Source organism: Podarcis pityusensis, assembly GCF_964106645.2.
Source record: "Podarcis pityusensis genome assembly, chromosome: 11".
NCBI classification, from domain to species: Eukaryota; Metazoa; Chordata; class Lepidosauria; order Squamata; family Lacertidae; genus Podarcis; species Podarcis pityusensis.
The window spans coordinates 19,745,536-19,771,943 of NC_138036.1; the positions used below are offsets into that span (position 1 = coordinate 19,745,536).

Genomic DNA, 26,408 nt, shown 5'->3' on the forward strand with positions numbered 1-26,408 from the left:
TCTCAGATGTGATGGGCTGTTTCACAAGCAGATGAAAACACAGCAGCCCCAGCTAATTAACTTGCATCTTGCTGTCAAGGCACTTGAACCTGGTGACTAATTGAGCCTTTTTAAACCAAACGAGTTTCCTTCTGGATTCTCTCTCCTGTGTCCCCCCCCCCCCGGCTACCTATTCAAACATACAATACATATGTTGTTGTTGTTTAGTCGTTTAGTCATGTCTGACTCTTCGTGACCCCATGGACCAGAGCACGCCAGGCACTCCTGTCTTCCACTGCCTCCCACAGTTTGGTCAAATACAATACATATAAAGGTGTATTAAAAGTCATTCTGTTGAGTGAAAGTCAGATTCTGATACCCAGCAAAACCCTTTAGTCTAATCAAGGATTAAAGGTGCTTCTTTTATAGTTTTGCTTCTCGGAGAATCTAACCCCTCAAGACAATTCTTTAAGAATCTGGAGAAAACATGCTTTTGTGAAGGGCCAAAATAACCCTAAGGGGTGCAATTTTACTCTTTCTGTGACCTGCATATTTACTCCGTAAAGGCCAGTTTTCAGTTGGAAGCAAAACGGAACATTAGGGACGAGTTCTCAAAAACTGCTCACAAACATTCACATTTCTACTTTGAGTGTTTTTCTCTTACATCAGAGTTTCCTGTTCCCTTCCCATTTATAATGCTTTCCCTGAGCCCCTTTTGCAATTAGTTTCAGAGACGGGCTCTTAGCTGACATTCCTAGAGAGGCTGCAGTTCTTGGAGACTTCAACGCAATAGACGTGGCTTGTCACCCTGGAAAGGTAGCCATCTAGGAGAAGGAAAACTCTGATCCTAAACCTCCATTGCCTTGTGGGATATCTTTGGGAGACAAAAAGGCTATGGAGTAAATCCTACACAAAGCTGGAGCAGAGTCCCTAAGATGGTTGGATGGTGCCTCGTACGCCTCCTTCTGGCAACTCCGGCAGACATGTTGGTGCTAAATGTATCTCTCTGCTTTCCTTTGGACTACATCACTGAGGCTGAGAGTGGGGTCTCGTCGTCTGGGCAGCCCAGGACCTCCCTACACACTGCCCTGGCTTGCACCCCATGGTTGTCACTTTGTAGCTGCAAATGCAGCAATATGACTTCATACCCAGAGGTGCACTCCGTTCTTTTTTGAGACAGGTGGATGCCAATAACAGCAGCAAAGTTTTCCTAGAGTGAAGGCCTGGAGAACAGTTAGAAAAGGACCTAGCACTCAGCGTGTTGAGCAAATAACAAATAGAACGTGCTGTTTTTATAAACTGGATCAGCATCTCCTCTGGAAAATAACCTGCCTGGCTAAACAGCTGGAGTAGGCAAAACAGCTTGCTGAGGGTGGTGAACCATTTATCATCAGTTAACACAGCTTTTACCAAGGTAAAGTACCACAGTGGTCATGTAACTATTTGGTAAGCAGGTTGGTCTTGTTCATAGCAGGGAAATATTCGACAATGCATGAAAACACCGCCAACCACAGCACGTTATGTCAGTAATACTCATGCTGTTTTGCCAGGTTGCCAAATAATACCTCCACCACTAACTCTTGGTTGGCTGTCAACAGAATTAACCCTTAAGGTACTAACTGAATGACCCCTGCTGTTGCACTTCCTACAGATAGAGCAGAGACTGTTTTAGCTTAGCACAACTGGTTAGACCGCACTGGGTGCCGCACTGCAGGGGGCGCCACAACAATGCTGTAGAACAGAGTGCAAGAGGCAGGGGGTGCCAAATTTTAGCACTGCACCGGGTGCTGTTGAAAGTTGAGAGCCCCAAGTCTGCCACTGGATATAGTTTAGGATTTGTTCAGGGGTTCCTAGAACCCCTGACACTCTTATTTGTGCTAGAGCAGGGGTCAGCAACCTTTTTCAGCTGTGGGTGGGCCACCGTCCCTCAGACCATGTGGTGGGCCAAACTATATTTTTTTTGGGGGGGGATGAACAAATTCCTATGCCCCACAAATAACCCAGAGATGCATTTTAAATAAAAGCACACATTCTACTCATGTAAAAATACACTGATTCCCGGACCGTCTGTGGGCTGGATTGAGAAGGCGATTGGACCGCATCCGGCCCACAGGGTTAGACCAACCTGGAATGCCACTATTTACTATAACTTTGCAATTCCTGCCAGAAAAGAACAGTCTTTTTCTGATTTGCCCTTGATCCATTGAAATGATACAGCACTGCTGTTTTGAGACTTGTCCATAAAATGCATCTTTTCTCCACAGCCACTCCCTGTTTCATCAGGCACATATCCATCCAGAAAGGCGGTTGTTCTGGACCTTGGACAAGACGTTTCATTTCTGTATTATCCAAGCCAATTTGGGGCATATGGAAACACTATGCAGCATTCCCACTGAAAGGCCAACAATCCTAGCTCTGAGGGTTGAAAGCAGTCAAGAGAGACCTCTTCCTTCTATCTACTCTTCTCACCTGCCTTGCCACTAATGCATGGTCCCACTAGTGAGGTACGCACTCCTAAGGCAAGTGCGCGGTGTACATTGGCTAATTAAAACAAAGCCTTCCCAAACCCTCCTGACTGCGTACACTTGTCAGGAAATCTTTATTAGGATATTTATTCCTGTTGTGTCACAGATTGTTTGTATTAAGTTTCCCTTACCCTGTTTACTGTTCCAGGCGATTTTGGGTAGAATTGAAAGTGGAAGAGGTTGAGACAGGGAGCACGAGGCAGAGCAGCTGTCTCGTTCTTTCGATGTGTGTGTAGTATTTTAATGTGCTTCTAATTATTCATGTGTGGGAGTGTTGTCAAGAAAGGCAGGGTGTGTGGTTCCTCTTGTTCCTCTGCATCTATTGTGGTTTCAAAGTTTAAATGGGACACAAATGTGGTTTACAGTGCGTGGCAAGATGCAGTTAGAGAAAATTGGACTTTACAAGACAAACACAAGCAAGGAAGGAGAGTGTGTGCATGAACAGCGTGTTCCTGTTTGACGGGGGCAGGGGGGAATACGCCAGGCTAACTTAGCAGGATAATAATCAACACACACAAAGCCTGCACGTAGAAATGGCTTACTTCCATGTAGTCCTAAAAATATACACAGCTGAGAGAGATGGGGCTGTGGTAGATCACAGATAATGCTGCCTTTAAGACAGATGAGCCCAAAGTGTGAGATGGCTCAAGGGAAAGAGGGAAAGTGCTACATATTTTCATGGAGAGCAAATACATTAACACAGCCACAAGCTTCTCCTTATTGCTTTAAGGCTCCATCAGGAAGCTGGAAAGGACCTGATGCATCCTCACAGCATTTGTTCACTGTCTGTGTCAGAAGGTTTGTCCTTTAGAGTTTCTGTGCTCTGACCTTCAGGGGTAAGAAGAGGTGGCTCAAGACATTTGGCTTCCTGGTGCAAAGGTCAAGATGGCACCCCACCCACACACCGCCATCCCATCCCACATACAGAAGGTGATTGGACAAGCAGTTGACTTTCACTTCAGCAATGCTGCTGATGGCACAGCATCCTTCACTGCGCCTGGGGGCAGTAGGATAGCTTAGGAGGTGTAGAACAGGCCATGTGACACACACCGCTCTTTTCTCCAGCACCTCTTTTCTGGTGCCCACGTTAGCAACACCCACATGTGGATGTGAGCAGAGGGACACCCCTGCAGTCACTGCTGAAGTGTGTAGTCTGGGCATCATTTCCAGGAAGCATTTTTACCAGACGCAGGTGCCACTGTCTACTTTCTAGGTGCCCCAGAAGTGATAACCCTGCAGAGATGAAGCAAAAGAAAGATTAATACATGTTCTTTTTCTATGCAACTTTTATAGTGGGGAGTGAAACAGATTAGGGTTGCCATATTTCAAAAAAGTGAAATTCATGACACCCGCAAATGTGCTTTTCTTTAGGAAGACCACAAAATGTTGAGATTTTTTTTGGAGAAACCTCCCCACAAAATAGTGATGTTAAGCTTTTGGAGCTGTTTTTTCCTCCATCATGTGGGGTTTTCCCTGACATTTCGCCAATCTGGTAAAATTCCACCCTGACACCATTTTTACACCAGGACATGTCAAGAATTTTCCTAACATATGGCAAGCCTAGATTGCTTACTCCTAGTAAAATATCAAGGAAGGACTTTTGAATGGTGTTTGGTTCGCTTATTGGCTGGAACAAACAAAATAAGAACAGGAACCTTTGCTAGATTTCCCCTTTCTGCTGCTGCAAGGATCCAAAATAGGATTTTGTCTACTTAATCATATCTTAGTTTGCTTCTGTCCATAGTACAATATGTTTTGTACATATGTTATAAATTGTATGATTTTGGTATTTTGATTGTTTGCTTAAGGAAAGAAAAATAATAAAAAAGGCAACCCATGCTCAGACCACCCCATAAGGAATCTTTTTTAAAAATACAAAAACCCTTCACATCAAATGCAGAAATGGAACAAAATGGATGTGTTCATCCATAAATGCATTCTGTCCCATTTCAACATCAATCTACGTATTTTTGTGTTTAAAAAAAAAATGAAAAGGAATGTTTAAATACAGATATTAATAGGCATTTTAAATTGTATTTTCTTTCTACATTTTGAGCTCTATGCTGATATCTTTGAGCTGAAAACTGCACCTTTTTTGTGAAGCATGAAAACTTGTGGATAAGTAAGTTCCGGTCTGCACTTTTGCCCAGGAGGTGTGGATCAGGCCTGTTTTTATCAAAATGGGAAAACATTAAATTCCTTAGCCATTTCTATTATGCTGCAGTAAAATCCAATTTATTGGGATTGTCATGATGTTGACAAATCACAGGATTGTTGCAGGTACACTTTTCTATGTTTACAAATGTTTCTCCATCCGCCTTCACCTCAAAAATGGCAAAGGATTTTCTGTAGCTACTCTTGCAGATCTCAAAAGCTGTTAGAAACATTGGCTAACCATTAGCCTCAAGAAATGACTTTGCTTGAAAGAAGTACATGAAAATACACCCAAAACAAAACAAAACAAAACAAACATAATTTATATATCTCTCAGATTTCATTTCTGTTTACCAGGGACAAGGAACCTGTGGCCCTCCAGATGTTGTTGAACTCCAGCTCACATCTGCCCCAGTCAGCATAATAGAGTCCAACAACCTATGGTGGGACGCATACAAAAATCAAGCAAGAAATGTATCTCACATCATTAGAATCGCTATCATTTGGTATCTTCCCGTGTCCATAGTCATAGAGCAATTTTCATTTATGCCATACTGATGATATCTTTTCCAATATTGAAAGAAGCTGTCCGTTATCCTAACGTTTTTGTGCCTGACTCGTTGCCTTCTCAAATGCCACTTAGTCAATCACATGAATGCGCGCGTAAAAATCAACAACCCCCCTCCTCTTTTGACTATGTTATAGCAAAGAAAACTACAAGTTTTTCTGCCTTAGGGCATGCATGTTTTCACTGTACTGGATTATATTGTTTCATTCCACTAGTCTCTTCCACTTACTTAAAATGGTTCACAAAACATTTGATTAATGCACAGTAATTCAAAACACACGCGACTAGATGTCACACACAGTTTTTCTCTCTCTGGATTTTTCAGGGTTCCCCCGCCCCTCCTGCTAGCGCTCATGGTGAGCCTGGTACTCAGACCTTTTGATTTCTGAGTACAAATGACGTTCAGGATTTTATTTATTTCATACGAAACGGCCAGGAAAAAGGCTTGCTGTGACCTACTCAGCAAAGGGCTTCCAGAAGAAGCTGCTTTCTTTCTACAAGGGGAATCTCAAGCTACCTCCATTCCCCAAAGCCCACACCCTTTACCCTATGGAGCCCCAAGCCCAGATGTGGGTGGGGTGGGGTTTTTCAGTGGGGAACCAAAATAATTCCTGACCACTAAGCACGGAGACACCATGTATGGCAGTCAAAAGAACGGCAAGTCTTGCTCAATGCATTGTTGTACATTAGGGATGGGGAGACACACATTCTCCCCAGCAAACATCCCTTCCTTCTCTTTAGCATACGCACAACCTTTCCATAGTTCTAAACTATAGGGATAATTCTTATTAGATGGCCATACAATGGTTCTAGACTATCTGGAAAGCTAAAACAACTGGGGGTGTGGAGGAGGGCAATTGTTGGAAGAAGATAACTGAAGATGAATGAGGGTCCCCACCCCCATTTATGGTGGATGTGCGATCATAGAAACATAGAATTGTAAATTTGGAAGGGGTCCCAAGGTCGTCTAGTCCAACCCCATGAGATTAAGAGCCTCATATACAGTCACAGGTGGCACTGTGGGTTAAACCACAGAGCCTAGGGCTTGCCGATCAGAAGGTCGGTGGTTCGAATCCCCACGACAGGGTGAGCTCCCGTTGCTCAGTCCCTGCTCCTGCCAACCTAGCAGTTCAAAAGCACGTCAAAGTACAAGTAGATAGATAGGTACTACTCCAGCGGGAAGGTAAACGGCGTTTCCGTGCGCCGCTCTGGTTTGCCAGAAGTGGCTTAGTCATGCTGGCCACATGACCGGAAGTGAGATGAGCGCCGCAACCCCAGAGTTGTCCACGACTGGACCTAATGGTGAGGGGTCCCTTTACCTTTACCTTTTATACAGTCGTACCTTGATTGTTGAACGCCCTGGAACTCAGAGGTTTTGGCTGCTGAATGCCGCAAACCTGGAAGTGATTGTTCTGGTTTGTGAACGTTCTTTTGGAACACGAACATCCGACAGGGCTTCCGTGGCTTCTGATTGGCTGCAGGAGGTTTCCAAATGTTTTGGAAGTCGAATGGACTTCTGGAACGGATTCCGTTCTACCTCCAAGTTATGACTGTAGTGCAAATTCTTTGGAAATTGGTAAAGAACGTAATAAATAAGACATTTCATGTACAAATCCCTATGCACCCTGTTGTTGTTGTTTGCCTGTTAAATTTAAGTGAGTATAGCAACATCACAGTGGTTCTGGGGGCTATACATTCTAAGAATAGTCATAATTTTGTATACCCAAGCATAGAAATAACAATTATACCCAGTAAAATAGACTTGAATAGAAAAACAAAATCTGGGAACAAATGTACATTATAAACCTTACAATGGTATTACATAACAAGGAAAGAATCTAGTAGCTTAATATGTCAGTAGAGAGTTCAGAGTATCAGGAAATGGTGTGGACTCTATATTAATGTAGAAGCATTGTAAAGGTAGAATAATCAATAGTATGAGAACCTGCTTTTAGTATATTAATGTAGAAGCATTGTAAAGGTAGAATAATCAATAGTATGGGAACCTGCTTTTAGTATAGGAATAAGGCTAAGTACTGGGTAAAGAATTTAAATCAAAGCTTGATAAATATTCATGTGTGATAGTTGTTTCAAATGCACAATTCTGTATTATCTGTGTGATAAATAGATGTTCTTGTTTTATGTTTATATATCATGTGGTTTTGTAAAAATTACATATTTGCATATATATACAGCGTGGACTGAAAAACAGAAGAGAATAACTAAACAACCTGATATGGATAAGCAACACTTTTGAGTTGCCAAGTGTATTTTGACCATATGGTCTTCTTCAGTGACAAATATTGATAAGTTGATTAGCTGCTCCAGAGTTGATCCAGAATACACACTATTTCAGGCTTGTTTGTAATCAACAGATTGCAGTGACTGTTCACACACTTGAATCATAGCAATTTTTTTCACCCACCCCCCACCAGTTTGGTGACTGGACAATTTTATTACTCCATTTTATTTTAATTACTGGTATATGGTGAGTTCCATCTGTAATGTGTTTTACAAAAAAAGGGAGAGGAAATAAGTAAGAAGAAAATATTAAATAATTCCACAGCTTAGTTTTGCTAAGAGCTTGAGGCCTTATACATGATGGTCCATGAATATTAAAATAGTCCATGAAGTCACTGCACTATAAGATTGGATGAATCTATTCTTCTTTCAAGGTTAGAATTAATTTCTTTTATTGAGGTGGAAATGCCTTAAATTAGCTTATCTAGACAGAACCTTTATTTTCTTTATTTCTTGTAAGGATTAACAACTGGTCGCCCAGAAGCCCAGTCAGGCCCTCAGCGTAGTCATTGATCCAAAGACATCACTCCCTCTCAACCTGATGTTTTTGGAGGAAGATCAAGATAAAAACAGCAAAATTATCCCGTTATGCTCACCCACTTCCCTAGGAGGTGAGGAGTTTGAGAGTGCTGTGGTTACTTAACTTTGATTTCATTCAGAAGAAAGTCTTTGGAGGCTTTCTGGTGTTTTGTAATATAGTATATAGGTTGAACACTGGTGTTGATGACATACCTTAAACACTGCAGTGGACAGCAGTGGGTAGAAGTCTAGTGCTTCTGTATCAGGTCTCCAAAGAGGCAGCTTAAGAACTCAATTATCCGTACCTATCACATCTTCTATCTTGAATTCCGAATTTGTTTCTTCTCACACAGAGACATCTAGGTCAGCCCAACCTTGGCTGGAGTGGAGGGAGAAATGTTTTCCAGTCATTCAGAAGACCAGCTATTGATGGCGATTAGCCAATCTTCTTTCTAAAAAGGAAGGTTAAGTGGCAGCTTTCCTGGGACTATTAAGATGATCACCCACTCCCTTAATCTTCTCCTGTTGAACTACACACCCCTCAGTCTTACAGCAATACTGTGGTTGTAGTAATCCATTGGGTGCGCCACTTCTTTGGATCATTGATGCAACAACTGCAGTGCACCTCCCACATTATTGAGGGATTTTCAGGGGGAATTTAAAAGCATTCTTGTTTACCCAGGCATTTGGCGGTTGCAAGATATTGTTCCTGGCAACCTAGAAGATAATATTTTTAACTGTTTTAAAAATTCTTTTAAAATAATAATAATATTGATGTGCTTGCTGCACTGGCTTCCTTTGGGTAGAAGGGCACGATATAAATGGAGTAAATACATACATGCAATGATATAAACAACTGCTCATCATTTGCTAGGTGAAATGGCAGCCACCCTGAGCACAGCTGGTTACTCTTATGCGTGAGCAAATGGGAATGAGCAGTTGAGGTAGATGAAGGGAGCATTCATCCAAAGTCCCTGCTGTTCTCACTGAAGATAAGTCCATTTGTTGGGTCTCAGCTTGTGAAGGATAGTCAGTGGACAAAATGAGTGTTGCATAGCCTTCAACGTTTATTCAAAATATGGCCCCAGTTTGAAAAGAGCTAATAATTACCCAGTTTGGAGACAGGTAAGAAAAACAACTACCGATATGCAGTAAGTGTACTGGAAATTCACTGATTGCAGAAAATGTAGCTGCTATGAGGCAATTTGTCTTTGTAAGGAGATATGTCCATCAAGAATCCCAAGATGGAGCACACAATGCTGTTAGAAGATTTTTGCTTAATACTTTCCCCCAAGGTGCTTGACTGTATAAATGTACACAATTCATATAAATGGAGTCTATTGTTTGGTAATGGCACCAGAAAACAAATGGAACTGATGCATGCCCTGTTTTTTTGTTTGTTTTTGTTTTTGTTTAAAAGCATCAACAGATTCCCCAGAAGACTTGGCAGGGTTTTCTTCTAGCTTTGCGTCTCTTCATCGCTTCCTGCACCACAAAATTGAAATGTGGTCAATTGTTTGTTTTCATAATTCCCAGCCTCCAGTTCTTTCTCATTCAATTGGAGTCATTTTTTATTAGAGTAAAGTTAGGCTGTCTTCCAGAAAATGATAGCTATTTTGCCCACAAGAAACTTTCAGAAGATGACATGCTTATTAATCCAGTTTTGTTTGTCTTCCAAAATCCTTGAGAATTCCGGTTTCTAGTTCTCTCTAAGGATGGGCTCAGAGTGCAAGTCAACATCCTCAGCCTGTCTCTCTCTCTCTCTCTGCTGGAATCTGCTGCTGGACGCTTTGTCGGGAAGACTTGCATGGCTGAATACCTCAGTGAAGTGGGTCCCTGTTTATTGCTCAGCTTACTCCATCCTTTGCAAACCTAGTGCCCTCCAGATGTTTTGAACCACAATTCCCATCAGCTCCAGCCAGAACGTGGCTGATGAGAGTTGTAGTCCAAAACAGATGGAGGTGTCCAGTTGGTGAAGGCTGATTTACAGAGTGCCTCTAAAAAACACATATACAAGGCTTCATTCAAGGTGGTGATAAAGTTTTGTCAGGGTTCAGGCAGAAGAAAGAAAGTACTTCTTCACACAACACATCATCAATTTATGGAATTCACTGCCCCAGGATGTGGTGATAGCTGCTAGCTTACATGGCTTTAAAGGAGATCTGACAAATTCATGAAGTATTGGTGTCTTAAAGGTCTATTCACCATGATGGCTATATGGAATCTCCAGATTCAGAGGCCGCATGCTGTTAAATGCCAGTTGCTGGATGAGCAACAACAGGCCCACATCCAGTCTACAGGCTGTCCAGAGGCATGTTAGATGGCTGTAAAAGTGAATTAGACAAATTCATAGAGAATAAGGCTTTTGATGACTATTAGCCACAATGTTTATGTTCTAATTCCCCCGTTGGAGGCAGTGCCTCTGTGTCAGTTGCTGGGAATCAAAAGAAGGCAGAGGGCTTTTGTGCTCAGATCCTGCTTTTAAGAACAATTTGAAAACAACCTGAAGAATTCTGATTTGAATAATACTCTGCCTATCATATGTGTGAAATTCCTTATTGCTCAATGGTGCCAGGTTTATCTTGCAAAAGAAACTGGCTGGTATGTTGTTTTATATCACTTTGATTTTAACTGCTGCTCCATTTGTTTTGTTTTTTAAGATTTGTTATAATTTCTAATTACGTGTGCCTTCAGTTATTAGATTTTGATGTTGTTCTACTGTATTTTTTCTTTATAATTTCTTGGTGATCAGTCACTTTAGGAGGACATTTTGTTTGAAAAGCAGCATAAATATTGTGTACACACACACACACACGCGCGCGCACACACACACACACACACACACACACACTTCTAGTCCCTGGACTACTGTTTAGAGGCTAGGCTGGTTCTCAGATTGGCCAAACTTGCTGTAGACGAAACACGTTGCATCTGATATAATCCTAGATCTGCTAGAGCCTGCATAATATCTTACAATATTCTCTCTTGCTTTCTGCCAGATCGACTTTCCTATACGTGCTTTGATTATAGTGTTTGAGCTAAAACCACCCCCACCAAGGGCCAAATGAAAACCACACATTATTGGAAAGTAGATATAGAAGGCAAGGTGGATGCTGTCATGAACAAAATTGTAGAATCCATACCTATAACTGCCTCTCTTTGTGTGTTCCATTTACTGAGCAAGACCAGCCCAATGACTCAGGCAACTTAGTTACTGGAAAGGAGCTTACGCATACTATGAACCAAAGGGCGACTGACTAATAGAATCTGCGGAGCCTCAGATCTTGTGTATATGTGTGGGGAGCTATTATATAAATATACATGTTTATTTATTTATTCATCAAGATGCTTCCTGAACTGATAGCTCCAAGTCCTGTTTTCTTCTGAATTAAACTCGAAGGCACACTTCATTCTCAGAATAAGACCTACCCAGCCCCATACATCCACCTGCAGGTAAGTCTCACTGAACTCAGTGGGGCTTGTATTTGAGTAGCCATGAGTCACTTTTCTGGGCATACAGAAAGTAGGAAATTGCAAGCCTGGAGCAGTTAGTCACTGTGATGTCATGGAAGTTCATAATTTCCTGGACTGGAATGTTCAGCATATTTATGAATTGAGCATCTGCAACCCCCCCCCCCCCAGGTTTAATGCTGCCCAAATTGTGACATGGGATTGCGTGCATGGTACAGTCATTATTTAGCATACCCTTTCTCTTCATTCTCACTGCAGCATCTAAGAACATAAGCTGAGGCTGCTGGATCAGGCCAATGGCTCAGCTAACCCAGCATCCTGTTCTCAGTGGCCAACCAGATGCTTATGGGAAACTTTAAAGCATTATATTCTATGAAGGTTATCCATACTCTGGACAAACCTTTGTGATCTAAGACCTTTAAGGTCTTAGTTATATATTAAATGTTCATAAATGTACCAACCAAGCACGTACATAGATCAGCACAGGAAGACCGACCTGAAACCATTTTTGATTCCCAAACTGACCAAATGTTTTCTTTACAAGGAGGGAGGGGGTCATGGAGCCTTCCCATTGTCTCAGGAATTGAGTAATCAGCATTTTAGTGGGTGACAGACTATCAGGAAAGGCAATCAGATAACCTGGCAGACAGGAAAAACATTCAAATTTCTGTTTTAGACCACCTTTTCTGTGATGTAGTTATGTGGCGGGTGGTCTTGGGTTACACCCCTTCTGTGATGTATGTATGATGTATGGAGGGGTGGTCTTGAGCTCCAGGGCAGGCAATTAAAAATGTCTATATAAGGGCAGGCACACCTTGGTTCTGGGTTCCTCCTCCTTTCCAGCATGAAAGGGGAGCACCCTGTTGCAACAGATCAATAAAGATCAGGCTTACTAGCTGCTTTGCTTCTCATTATTCTCTGGTTGGCCTCTATTATTTTCTCCTACCAATAGGGACCTACGTAAGGACTCTATATGGGCTCTTGGATACCACATGAGGGAAAAAGGGCAGATGTTTTGTTTACAATACCTTCCATTGATTGCAGTGCACTCTAAGTCCAGACTACTTAGACATTCATAGAATCATTGAATTGGAAGGGATCTCAAACCTCATCTACTCCAAACCCAGCTGATGCAGGAAACCTGCTGCTACATTTCTGGTAGGAGGCCACCCAGCCTCCGCATAGAAACCTCTAAACACCTTCTGGGGCAACCTGTTCCATGCTGAACAGTTCATACCCAGTGATGTCGGAAGGGTGGGTACGGTGGGTGCGGGTCGCCCTGGGTGTCATCACTGAGGGGTGTGTGTGACAAAATGGCAAAAATATGTGTTTTTAAAATAAATTTTTTTTGGGGGGGTTGCTCACGACACATTTTTTTTGAATTTTTTTTTTATTTAAAATGAGTTTAATAACTTCATCTGACAAGTAATTAAACTCAACAAGTCAACATAATATGTATTGAAACTTTTTAGTTCAGTCAACATTGCCCCTCAGGGGCAATGCAGTGCCCAAATGCTACTACTGCAGTAGGATTCACTACTGTATGTGGAATGCGTGCATGTGTGCACCATTTTGCCCCTATGCCTCAGGCTGGAAAATGTCTTGGGCTGGCTTTGAAGGCAAATACACTTAAAATTAAGCACATCTGAATACATGCTCAAAGAAAGAATTCACTTTCAGTAGACGTGAGCTTGCAGTCCTTTCAGACAAAAACCCACTCCTCGTTCCTTCCCCCAAAGATTTTTTTTTTAAAATTCCACCAGCAATGAAAGGGTGTGGAGGGAGAGGCTTTATTGTTAATGCTAGTGACAGAAGAATTGGGAGTAATATATTGTCCACCAGAGATTTGCCGGTAGGTGGGGAGATCTATCTTCTGACTTCCTTTGGTTTAGAAGGTGCCCAATGGGATTATTTTTAAAAAATTAAAAAGAAGAGCACACTATGAAGAACAAAATGTTGACTCAGGGACCACTGCTTGCTTGGTAATGAAACCTGGCAGACTTGCATAAAAACTCGCAAGACAATTCTTTTTTACTATAGCCTATCCAACTATGCTCATAAACCACAGGCTATATATCTAATAGGAGAACAATAGATCTAAATTTAGAATTTTCTGATCTGGTTTGTAAAAGACCAGTAAAAGCTAGCAATTGTGGTGATTGGCAAAAGTCCTCTTCACCTTTCCAGAGTCCTAGAGCAAATACCTGGATAACATGAAACATTTATTAGTCCTAAATGTTGCAAGATGGTTAAGCACTGTCACAGTCAAATCATCCAAGTTCTTTTTAAACACACACACACACACACACACACACACACACACATGCTAGTTCTATCCAATGCCAACATATACTTCCTAAGACCTGATCTGTCCTGAGGCAACAATTATACAATTTGTAAAATGCCCAAGTTCAACAAGAGACATTCCTGTGAGTTCTCAAGTTTGAGACTAAGACAGGGAGTGGGGAGTAATCAGTTTAGATTGACAGTGTTAGCACTTGTTTGAGTTGTGATTGTGATGTCTATATTAGCACAATGGAGGGCAGCAGATGTAGATGGAAAGCTACTGGGTTGATCTGTTCCTCTACCTCAAAGGGACCAATATACTTTGGGTTCAACTTCTTGCTCAGTGGTAGAGCATCTGCTTTGTATGCAGAAGAACACAGGGATAGGGATAGGAGAGATAGGACAGTTACCGACTCACACTTGCATGCATGAAAGGGTTAACCTGAGCCTCAGCTCAAGTTAGCAGGATCTCAACAGCCTCCGCTCCCTGCTTCTCTCTGTGCTTCCTGAAACACGTGAAGAAGGAGCCATGTGGCTATGGCTCCTTGCAAGTGAACTGAATCTCTAAAATGAGATTTTACAGCCTGAATCTTTGCTAATCCAAAGATTGTGCGATCCTTTTTGTTAGGAAACCAAATACTTTTCTTTTTAAGTCAGTTAGAACCTTTTTCTTTTTCTTTCTTTTACTGCCAACAGATGGAAACTGCTTTGATGCAATTTCTGGAAACTCTGTGAGCAAAACATTCACTTATTTTCAAAGCTAGGTGTCTGTGGTTTATTCTAGCCTAAGTGTTTTTGGTGGGAACATTTGTTTAAAGGTGAATGAGGGCAGATGTAAATCTAACCAAGTCTGAACGTGTTTGGAGTAGTCACCCTTGTGCTTAAATCTGCTATGAGAGAGTAAGGATCTCTCTCCCAAACCTCTCTTTTCAACAGGAGACCCCTGCCTGAAACTTTGGGGAGCTGCTGCCAGTCTTACATGGAGACTTACTTGTAGCCTTCCAGCCTTACAGAGAGGTAAGATAAGCTTCCCTGAAAGACAGCTTGCACACCACCGGTGTAGCCATGTGCCCTACTTTCCAGAGGACACTTCCAAGATAGAAAAGGAACCATAATAAGGGGATGCAGGGGCCTTAGCATTGCTGGTCAATAATGATCTCCTGGACAGCAGGCTGAACAGGTCACCTTGTCACTGTCTTCTCCTCTATGGCAAAATGTGCTGCCTTTCTAGTTAAATTGCAGATATAATTTCTAAATTAGCATGTATACATTTTATGTGCATCTTTGGATTTTGGGGGGTACGTGTGTTAATGCATATCTTCTTCGTTTTTGCTATGCAAAGTTACCACCCTACTGAAATTCCTATGCAACATACATGGAGTGTTGGGTGTCCCCCAGAGAACATTCTCAGTTTATGCAGTTGAAAACAGGACTGGCCACCAGCTCTAAAACAAGCTCAAAAACCCCATTTCCAAGTAATACAAGGATTCCTTGAGAAAACCAGATAGGGACAGGGCTTTGAGAAGAAAGAAGATTTCTGATTTAAGCCATTTCTGGCTCTTCTGAAGCAGGCATTTATCTACTTGCTGGTCTTCTCCTGTCGATTCCTCTACAGAATATATGTTCAAAAAGGATTTCAGTTTAATTCATAAACAGAAATGTAGGAAAGCCAGCTGTTGCTGCGGAGAGGGGGGGGGAGCAACTAAAAAAGAAAAGAAAAAAGGAATGCACGACAGCTTGACTTGCTGTTGACTTCTTAAGTGACCAGTTCAAATAGCCAGGGGATATGTTAACTAAACCGACAACCAGATTCCAGCGGGTGGAGGTTATGACAACATTTGTCTTTCCAGCTGCGCGCTTGCCAAAATGGTCACAGGCAAATCTCTCTCGCTTCTGAAGCCAGCCTCTACCACACACTGCAGTTCTGTGTTTTTCATTCATTCAGCCGGTTGCTGAACTGTCACACAATTCAATCACTGGGTGAAAGACCAATTATGGAACAGTCCTAGTGCGCATTTTAAAGGCCAAATTAGATTTACTTATTATAACCAAGAATGTGTATCTGTGCCCTTTGGCAATTGTGGGGAGAAGTGTGGGGGAGAAGATTCAGATGTAAACTATCCATTGGACAAAAAGAAAAAGGAAAAAAAAACACAGAAGGGACATACATATGAAGCTGCTTAATGCTGAATGGGACCATTTCCCCTTCCAGTCCAGGCACTGATTCTGACCAACAGCTGTTCTCCAAAATCACAAGTGGGGATCTTTTTTAGACTTTTGATTTTTTAGTGGCAGTACGAGGGATTGAATCTGGGATCTTCTGCCTAGAAGGCATGTGCCCATCCCCAACATTGCACTGTTTTACACAAGCAATGCTTAACTTGAGATGAGGCTTATGAGGCTTAGCTGCACCACCTGTTTTCAATGCCAGAGCATGAATCCATGGCACATGTGAAGCAATATGAAAGAAGGGAATAACTGAGTGCCTTCCTTCACTTTGATGTTTCTACATCTTGTTCCTCACATAGGAAGGATTTAGCGGGTCAACGGGGATGACTTCTACATGGCTTAGAGGCTTGATGCCCTTTTGTTTTATAGCTCAGTGGTAACAATGTTCCTGGCTCACAAACCAACCTTACGGAAGTGTCCGTTGCAAAATGGTCCAGGCAACATTTGATACAAATGTCCCCATGTTCAGAGGTTAGGTGGGTAGCTACTGGACAGAGAACCCTTTCTGTTGTTCCACCATCATTGTGGAACACCCTCTCTGGAAACACTTGTCTAGCATCATTTTTAAATAATTATTTACACTAGATCCATCTGGTTTCTCTTGGTTTTAATACTGAACATTGATCCAATGTTAACCTGCCTCCTATTTTTTTTACTTTTTTGAACTGCTTGGGTTTTAGATCAGCTGGGATCAAGCTTCCATACCGTAAACCAGGGGTGGCTAATCTCTAGACCTCCAGACTTTGTTGGATTACAATTCCCATCATCCATAGCCCTTAGCCATGTTGACAGGCTGGTAGGAGTTGGTCCTTCAACATCTAGAGGGTATAAAGGTAAAGGGACCCCTGACCATTAAGTCCAGTTGTGACTGATTCTGGGGTTGGGGCGCTCATCTCGCTTTATTGGCCGAGGGAGCCAGCGTACAGCTTCCAGGTCATGTGGCCAGCATGACTAAGCTGCTTCTGGCGAAGCAGAGCAGCGCACGGAAATGCCATTTACCTTCCCGCCGGAGCAGTACCTATTTATCTACTTGCACTTTGACGTGCTTTTGAACTGCTAGGTTGGCAGGAGCAGGGACCGAGCAACGGGAGCTCACCCCATCGCGGGGATTCGAACCGCTGACCTTCTGATTGGCAAGCCCTAGGCTCTGTGGTTTATTTTTTTTTTTAAATCATATTTATTAAAGTTTCCAAAAATATAGAAATACAAAGAAAAAAAGAAAAAGAAAAAAAGATATTTAAAAACCTTACTTTCATTGCCTACTTTCTGGGACTCCCCCCCTCCCCCCCCCGACTGTATTCCCCTTTCCTTAATTTGGTTCTACAAGCTCTCACTCCCAATTTGAAGCTTAATTTGTTTAACCCACTATCCAAATTGAATTGTACAAATCTTACCACCGTCCCACATCATTAACAAGAAAAGAAAAAAGATTTTCCCCAAGATCCACCCCAGTTCCTTCCACGAATTCCCTTTTTTTAAACACGTCCAATCAAAATAAAATGACATGCGTAAGTTATGTAAAGAAATAGAAAATAAGAGATATAGAAAAATTCAAAAGATGGTTACACAGCCTTTGGATTCCAAATCTCCCCCCCCCTTCCCCGGTTTGAATTCCCCATGTCCATCAGTCTATACATTATCAGCTTGGAAGTCTCAATTCATGACCAGATTTCTCCCCGATTCCATCTTGCCGGTTTTCTTTTAATTTATTAATTTTAATAATATTTAACTTCAAGTGTCCAATCTAACAAAGGCCTTTAAATTCCTTGATCTTTACCAATCCTCCCGTTGTTCTTTCCGTGTCGTAATCAGTCCTTTGTTCTTCTTATTCCTCACTTTCTCAGGTTTCTTGTCCTGTTCAGCTGCTAAAACTTTCTAATTCAGAAATCTGGTATCTCTACAGAGGTTTGTTATTCAGGAACAAAAACTTACGTCCAGTCCCTTCCTTTCTTCAATAGAAAATTCTATTGTCTCCTTTAATGTAAATACCTCTGTAGACAAAATACTATTTCAGTTTTGCAGCTTTCCCAGAAGATAACAAGTCCTGTGCGAATCCCAGAGTATTTTTCCACTTACGACCGTTCTTGTAATGTCCCGAAACCCCTCTAGGGGGATTGTAATAACTTTGTATCCTCTAATCCAAAAGTCAAATTGTTGCTTATTTTCCAACAGTTTATATCCATATTATAGCAAATTGTAACAAAATTAACCAGCAAAGTCCTCATAACAAAGTCCTCTTTATATTCTCCAGCTTTGACAGCTACTTTGACAGCTGTCAAAGTCTCCGTCTCTCTTCACCAGGCTCCGCGAATCGCCCCGGTTCCCGGGGGGGGGGGTTGCATTTTTCTTCTCCCCCTCCACTCTTCTCCTCCAGCACAGTTCTTCTAATTTCCCATCGTGAAATTAATGATTTTTATCAGGAATATACTTCCCTTTGGACCTTGGTTACCCAGTCCTTGTTTTGGAATGCTTACAGTAGGGGGGGGGGATTGACTTCCTTTTTAAATCGCCCCCGCTCGTGCCAAATCCGAAATTTTGAACCCGGTTTCCCAATTACTCACGGGTTGTTGTTAATAGTCCAAATTTTCAATGGAAGAAGTCAGCGCTCTCCGTCGAATGGCATGCGGCTGCGCTCGGCAGGGAAAGCAGAAGACTCAAAGCACCACGCCGCTCCCCGGCACCCGATCCGAAGCCTTTAAAAAGGCTCCTTCACGAGTCGGGAGGGCGCTAATGGTGCAAGCCGAGTCACCCATGTCCACGGACTCCGTGCCCGTGGTTTTTAAGGGTCCCCGCGTCGCCGGCGCGGTAGGACCCAGCCCCTGCCGAGCAGACTCCCTCCAGAGCTCGGAGGGAGTCCGCCATTCGGCGATGGCGCCAACCCGGAAGTAGGCTCTGTGGTTTAACCCACAGTGCCCCCCGCTTCCCTTTCTAGAGGGCTACATCTGCTCTAAACAGATAATGGCACTTAGAAGACTCAATAGAGCCTTCAGCAACTTGTAAACAGAAAAGAAGGCTCAGGAAGTAATCCTTGGTATCATAAGTGGGGAGTTACAACCATCTCCATGCTTTCATATGTGAAATGATGGAGGGTATGAGACTGAGGCTAACACTTAAGGGAAAGGCCATCACTCAATGGTACATTGCTATGCAAAAGGCCATAGGTTCAATTCTTAGTGTCTCCTAGTAGGGCTGTGAATATGTCCCTATCCGAAACATTGGAAACCTGGTGGCAAATGGTGTTGAAAATACTGACCTAGAAGGGGGAAATGATCTGGCTTTGTATAAAGCAGCTTCCTATGGACTGGAATCATTTTCTTATAAGTCTTTCAGGGGAAAGCTTCTCTCATCCTTTATTTTAGCAGGGGCATAGTTGAGGTTGATGCTAAGAAGAAGAACAATACTCAAAACACATTGGGATTATGGCATTTCAATACTTATTTCTTCATATATTGTTCAGGCTTGATATTTTTAATCCCACACATGTGTTTTCCACATTCCCCCCTCTTTTTAAATGATTGTTGGTGCAGTCCTTTCTCTCAGTAAAAGACAGGTACCTATGTCTTTTGAATAGTCAAGTCTTGAACCAGAATACTCCTGTAAAAGCTACCTGTTGAAGGAGCAAGGCTGCATTCAGATTAGGGATGAGGGAGAACTTTGATTCCATTCTCATTCACCTAATTTGCACTTTCTGAAACAGCAATGTAGTCCTCCAGGCAAGTACATACGCTTCAGGTTACATACGCTTCAGGTTACATACGCTTCAGGTTACAGACTCCGCTAACCCAGAAATAGTACCTTGGGTTAAGAACTTTACCTCAGGATGAGAAGAGAAATCACGTGGCAGGAGCGGGAGGCCCCATTAGCTAAAGTGGTGCTTCAGGTTAAGAACAGTTTCAGGTTAAGAACAGACCTCTGGAACGAATTAAGTACGTAACCAGAGGTACCACTGTAAATACGTATATGAATGAAAACATATACAATGCATATATTAGAAAGAATTGCTTTTCAAAAATGTGTCTATTAGGAGAAACTGGCATTAAATGTGGGTGAATTTTCATGAGGACTAATGTGGAAATGTAGAGAAACTGAATTTAAGATTGGAAAAATAAAAACTGAGAGAAACCAAAATTGGTACATTTACGCATCCCTTATTCAAGTAAGATTACCTTCCCCCACTCTGAGCATATCTGCAGATCCTAAAACACATTGCTGGTTTCTGAATTCCTTGACTTCAAGCTCCGCAATTGCCCCTTGAACCAATAACTTGTGGGTTAATTGCAGGATAGGAAGTGGAGGGGAAGTACAGTAATTTGCCAAATAAAGAATGGAGTTTTTCAGCAACAGAGCAATTACAGACACTGCTCTATGGTTCAGTGGGAATAATAATAATAATCACCCATCATTAACATTTATAAAATAGTTTTTTTATCAGAAATACACAAAGCGCTGTACAATTTAGAAAGCAGAAAGATAAAATCAGCAGTCCAAATGCAAAGGGCACATGCATAATTTTTTATGAAGTAAATAAAAATAGCCTACTCAAATGCTTGTAAAGTTGAGGTAATTTTAATCTGTTTCGGTATATTAACTTTTGTATGTTTTAAATTATGGTTGTGAATTTACACAGTTTCACTGGTTTTTTTTTTTTTTGTAAACCACTTCAATGTTGTTGTTTTTAAACAATCAAGCCATGTATAAATCTTATGAAATAAAAAAAATATGTAAATAAATGTCATAAGTCAACACAGTCATAACAAAATATAACCTGCTCATCAGCCCCAAGGAAAGCTTTACCCAAGTATGAACTTGGCTACCTCTTAAGACAACATAACCTCATTTTTCTTGATGGTTCCTGAGATCAAGGAGCTGGTATTTATGTATTTTGTATCTACGTTTGGATAAAATAAGATGCCATTTTGAATAAGCATGGTGGACCAAGCTTTCAAAACTTCATTGATCTTAGCCACTGATTTCAAATTTTTGGTCCCTGAGAATTCCTGGGCAGCTCTGGGTACAAGGCTGTGAGTAAATGATAAAACCAGTATTCTAAACAGGCCCATTTAAGTGAAACAATATTCACTTAAAAATAGGCAATGGTAGAATCAGATGTACCTCTCCTGGGAGGCCATTCTACATCACAGGTGCCACAACTGAAAACGCCCTGTTTCAAATACTCACTCACTGTATTATCTCAGATGGTGGCGGGTCCCAAATGAGAGTGTCCAAAACAGAAGGGCCAAAGACTGCATAAATCAGCCAAACTGCACAAGATTGCAGCCACTGGCTGTACTAATAGAATCACAGAATTGTAGAATTGGAAGGGAACCCAAGGGTCATGTAGTCCAACCCTCTGCAATGCAGGAATCTCAACTAAAGCATCCATGACAGATGGCCACCCAACCTCTCTTTAAAAAACCTCAAAAAAGGAGAGCCCACCTCCTTCTGAGCAAGTCTGTTCCACTGTTGAACAGCTCTTACCACCATAATGTTTTGCCTGTTGTTGAGTCAGAATCTCTTTTCTTGTAAGTCAGAAGCTCCTTGCCGTCTGCTCACAAAATGGATACCCTCTAGAAAGTGCTTGAAATTGCATTTGCACAACCCAGCCTTTTCCAACCTGGTGCCTTCCAGGTGTTTTGGACAACTACAACCATGCTGGGTGTGGCTAATGGGAGCTGTAGTCCAAACATCTGGAGGACCCCAAGCCGGATGAAGGTTGGCGTAGGAGGTTCTCCACACAATGAACTTCTAGCATGAAGCATCTAGCCATATGTGCTGGCTGCCTGCAGTTGGCATGCAGTTTCCCTCCATGCTATTTCAAAGCACTGACAGAAATGTTTTGCAGCGATACAGAGAGTGCGGCAGTGGCCGATCTAAGGTGACAGCAAACGCTAATCCTTAGAAGGTGACGACTGATAAAACAGTGAAAAGAACAGTAGCATCCCCAGTTCCCACAGAGCCGTCTCCACACAGCTGCAATCTCAAATGCCGTCTGTGCGAAGCAGATCTGAGTCCATATCCAATCACCAATTCATTCTCTTTTCTGAAGCTGATTTGCAAGGCTCTTGACATCTGTTTCTACTCAGAAGATGAGTAAAAGTATGTAGGATTTTGAAAACGAGGGATGAGATAATAAATTGTGATAGAATTAAAAGCAATGCAGACTTTTGACTGAAACTTCCATGGAACCAGAGCTGAAATGTTTTGTTCAGGTTGGGGAAGAAGCTTAAGTTAAAAAGCAATAACAAAGCTAGTGTTTGCGTGCCTTTGCTTTCCCTGGTTCTGGCAGATATGGGCAGCTAGAATGCCAAAATCCTGCAAGGCAGACTGTTTTTACTGTGTTTCTGGCCTAGTACTAGAGACTCTAAAATGTTTTAAAGGGGTTGGATAAAGCTTGACAAACACCTAAAAGCTTGGATGGTTATCACAGCCAAACCTCGGAATCCTTTGAAGTCTGTACATTCCCAGGGGGAGGAAAAAAATCATCTGAAAAATATTTATTGCGGTATCTATTTTTCATTATTTTATCTTCATTATTCTATCTTCCTTAAAGGTAAAAGAGCCTACCAAATCTTCATGGGGTTGGGGTACATACATGCAGTGGTTTCCAAGAGGTTATATGGGCTCATGAAACAGGGGTCCTTAATTTACCCCAGTGGGAAACAGGGTTGTAACCAAACAGCTCCTGTTAAAAGATTGATTTTAAATACACCAGCAGAAGAACAGCAAATGCATTTCAGCTTACAAAAGCTATAAGAATAATATAAAAGAGGAATCAATACCACATTGTACATGGATGAATCTTGGGGAATGGAAAAATAAGGAACAATCTATGCAACTAGGGATTACATGGGAAAAGATAGAATTTGAATATGCAGCTTAACAGTTTGCTCAGAGGAACAACATGCAACTTAGTTTGCAAACAATGATTATGGCATGCAAAACTAACATTTTTAACTATTATGCAACTGTACTTTTATTGGTCCTCCAAAACACCCCACTTCTGAACTAGTTAAAAACCTTTGCTATGCTCCAGCTACATAGTAGGTAGCCCTGTTTAGGGAACTTTTTAATGTCTGAAGTTTTATTCTTGTTAAGTTGTGGGTGAACATATCAGATGACACAGCGATTCTTCAAACAGCTCTTGTTTATTCACAGGCCAGAACAGAACAGAACTGAAGGGTTCAGCCAGCCTGCTTATATAGAGCTCCACTAGAACGCAACAGTAACCATTTTCTGTAACTATCCAATCACTGAACATCACTTTCAATCCCTTATTTGCATATGTGGACCTGAACTATCTACAGTAACCCCCTGCTGGCCCAGAATGAGAACTTCAGTACATAACAATTCTCTTTTTAGTCCTTTGTTGGGAGCCGCCCAGAGTGGCTGGGGAAACCCAGCCAGGTGGGCGGGGTATTATTATTATTATTATTAATAATAATAATCCTAAATGTTAAGGAAAGAGAATCATAGAATCACAGAATCATAGAATCATAGAGTTGGAAGAGACCACAAGGGCCATCGAGTCCAACCCCCTGCCAAGCAGGAAACACCATCAGAGCACTCCTGACATATGGTTGTCAAGCCTCTGCTTAAGACCTCCAAAGAAGGAGACTCCACCACACTCCTTGGCAGCAAATTCCACTGTCGAACAGCTCTTACTGTCAGGAAGTTCTTCCTAATGTTTAGGTGGAATCTTCTTGTAGTTTGGATCCATTGCTCCGTGTCCGCTTCTCTGGAGCAGCAGAAAACAACCTTTCTCCCTCCTCTATGTGACATCCTTTTATATATTTGAACATGGCTATCATATCACCCCTTAACCTCCTCTTCTCCAGGCTAAACATGCCCAGCTCCCTTAGCCGTTCCTCATACGGCATCGTTTCCAGGCCTTTGACCATTTTGGTTGCCCTCCTCTGGACACGTTCCAGTTTGTCAGTGTCCTCCTTGAACTGTGGTGCCCAGAACTGGACACAGTACTCCAGGTGAGGTCTGACCAGAGCAGAATACAGTGGCACTATTACTTCCCTTGATCTAGATGCTATACTCCTATTGATGCAGCCCAGAATTGCATTGGCTTTTTTAGCTGCCGCGTCACACTGTTGGCTCATGTCAAGTTTGTGGTCAACCAAGACTCCTAGATCCTTTTCACATGTACTGCTCTCAAGCCAGGTGTCCCCCATCTTGTATTTGTGCCTCTCATTTTTTTTGCCCAAGTGCAATACTTTACATTTCTCCCTGTTAAAATTCATCTTGTTTGTTTTGGCCCAGTTCTCTAATCTGTCAAGGTCGTTTTGAAGTGTGATCCTGTCCTCTGGGGTGTTAGCCACCCCTCCCAGTTTGGTGTCATCTGCAAATTTGATCAGGATGCCCTTGAGTCCATCATCCAAGTCGTTGATAAAGAGGAAAGAGAGACTATGTTGCTACCTACCCAAGCAGGGATTCAAAGGAACCAGTTTCTGTGGGTTCAGGGGCGAGCTGAGAGATGACTGTCAAGGTCCTTTGAGTAGGACCAGTGGATTCCAGATGAAGGAAAAAAGGTTGGAAAAATAAAATGGTGAAGTATAAACCTCACCCAGGAACAAGGAAAAATCAAAATCTGTTCAAAATTGTTTATTGCCACAGCCAACTTCAAATCTGAAGATGGGACAAGTTCAAAGCAAGATATCCCTTCCTCTCTTAAAAAGAAGGCAAAAAGACAATCTGTCTCCCTGCAAAACAAAATGCAATGTAGTATAAAAATCTAAATTTGCAATAGGAGGCAGTTTGCCCGCTGAAAAATTATATTTGGATGTGTGAGAGCTTTCTCCTCTTTGCCTCAGATTGACCTGGAGATTATCAAGTTCTTTCTCCAAAACGAGAAGAACTCAAGATTGTTTTTCAAGCCAATCAGAGTCTTAGAAAATGATCCCTTTGTCTGCCATGCCAACCTTTTCAAATTTTCTCTTCCTGTTACTTTTCTGGCCAACAGTGGTGGGAGAAGTGGCTGTGTGCCCAAGAGAGAAGATGTGAGGGCTGCCATTCCTCTCCTTTCCATAAGGTTTAATGGCCTATGAGGCTTGTAGGCTTCCAAATAGCTATTGCAATGGTAATGGTAATGAAGGCATTGGGCTGGATGTTTTTGATGGGTGTGTATGTGAGAGAATTTGATGGCCCCTTCCAAGTGTCCTTTCTGTGGTGAATTCTTTGGTGCTCATGACAGTACAGTGGTACCTCGGGTTAAGTACTTAATTCGTTCCGGAGGTCCGTTCTTAACCTCAAATTGTTCTTAACCTGAAGCACTACTTTAGCTAATGGGGCCTCCTGCTGCCATCCTGCCGCCGGAGCACGATTTCTGTTCTCATCCTGAAGCAAAGTTCTTAACCCAAGGTAATATTTCTGGGTTAGCGGAGTCTGTAACCTGAAGCGTATGTAACCTGAAGTGTATGTAACCCGAGGTACCACTGTATCATGGGAGTTAAATGCAATCTTGCTTTCAATACTGTTTGTACACGCAAAACGTTTGGGGTAGACATACAGCTTTATTTCCAGTTCATGCGTGTCTCATACCTTCCAGATTAAATCCCATAAAATTTCACAGCACAAATGTTCCAGGGCTGTTGTTTTTTTGTTCTGCTTTTGCAGTGTTGCGGCATGAGGGTGCCCCTCGAGATGGCAATATTACCATATAATTTTAATGTGTGACATTTTTATGTATTTTTAATCTTTGTTGGAAGCTGCCCAGAGTGGCTGGGGAAACCCAGCCAGATGGGCAGGGTACAAATAATAAATAATTATTATTATTATTACACTGGGGAAGTGTCACAGAACAACTAATAAAGCAGAATGATATGTGTCTGGCCCAGCATAAACCCACCACTAATCAATGACACGTTGCAGAATACAGTTGCGAAAAGAAAATCCTCACCACTTTGAAAAGTCCCTGAACCAATCTGATTCAATGTGGGGAACCCCACGCGCCATAGGCAACACTCACACAGCAGCAGCAATGTGTGTGAGAATTTGGCAGAAGTGTAAGCCTGACAGCCTCACTGCTGATCTCATGTACTTCCTCTTTCCAGTCAGAATATATGCCACAAATTCCAAGTACCTGTGCCATTTGAGTGTGTTAGAACCTGCTCTTTCGGTGCTTTATTCCAGTTTCACCGTACTATGTACCCACCTCATCTGATGCAGTTAGTACAGTTAGATGATTAATTTTATTTATAGATAGATGAATCTCCCCCTTTCTTTCTGTCTCTGTTTTATGCATGCATCTCACCAACAAATAAAGTAAGTAATGAAAAAGAGGTGAATATTTATAGCTGTAGCTCTCAAGCAGGAAAAGAAAGAAAAAAGGATGATCCTGCACCATAAATTGTCACTACCTCTTCCTGCCC

At 42.0% G+C, this 26,408-nt stretch overlaps 1 protein-coding gene and 1 long non-coding RNA gene across 3 annotated transcripts in view; both read right to left on the minus strand.

Annotated features, from left to right (window-relative positions):
• The window catches only part of LOC308458058 (uncharacterized protein C5orf34 homolog), a 388,338-nt gene that overhangs the window by 224,831 nt on the left and 137,099 nt on the right, over positions 1–26,408 (minus strand). The gene's annotated exons all lie outside the window — the stretch shown is intronic.
• On the minus strand, positions 2,510–6,636 carry LOC308458886. 2 transcript variants are annotated; one of them, XR_013977754.1, is made up of 3 exons: positions 6,569–6,636; positions 4,595–4,670; positions 2,510–3,737 (listed from the first exon to the last, which is right to left on the minus strand). It is a non-coding gene; the product is annotated as an uncharacterized lncRNA (long non-coding RNA). The 2 variants fall into 2 exon arrangements; XR_013977755.1 differs by having other exon boundaries at positions 6,552–6,620.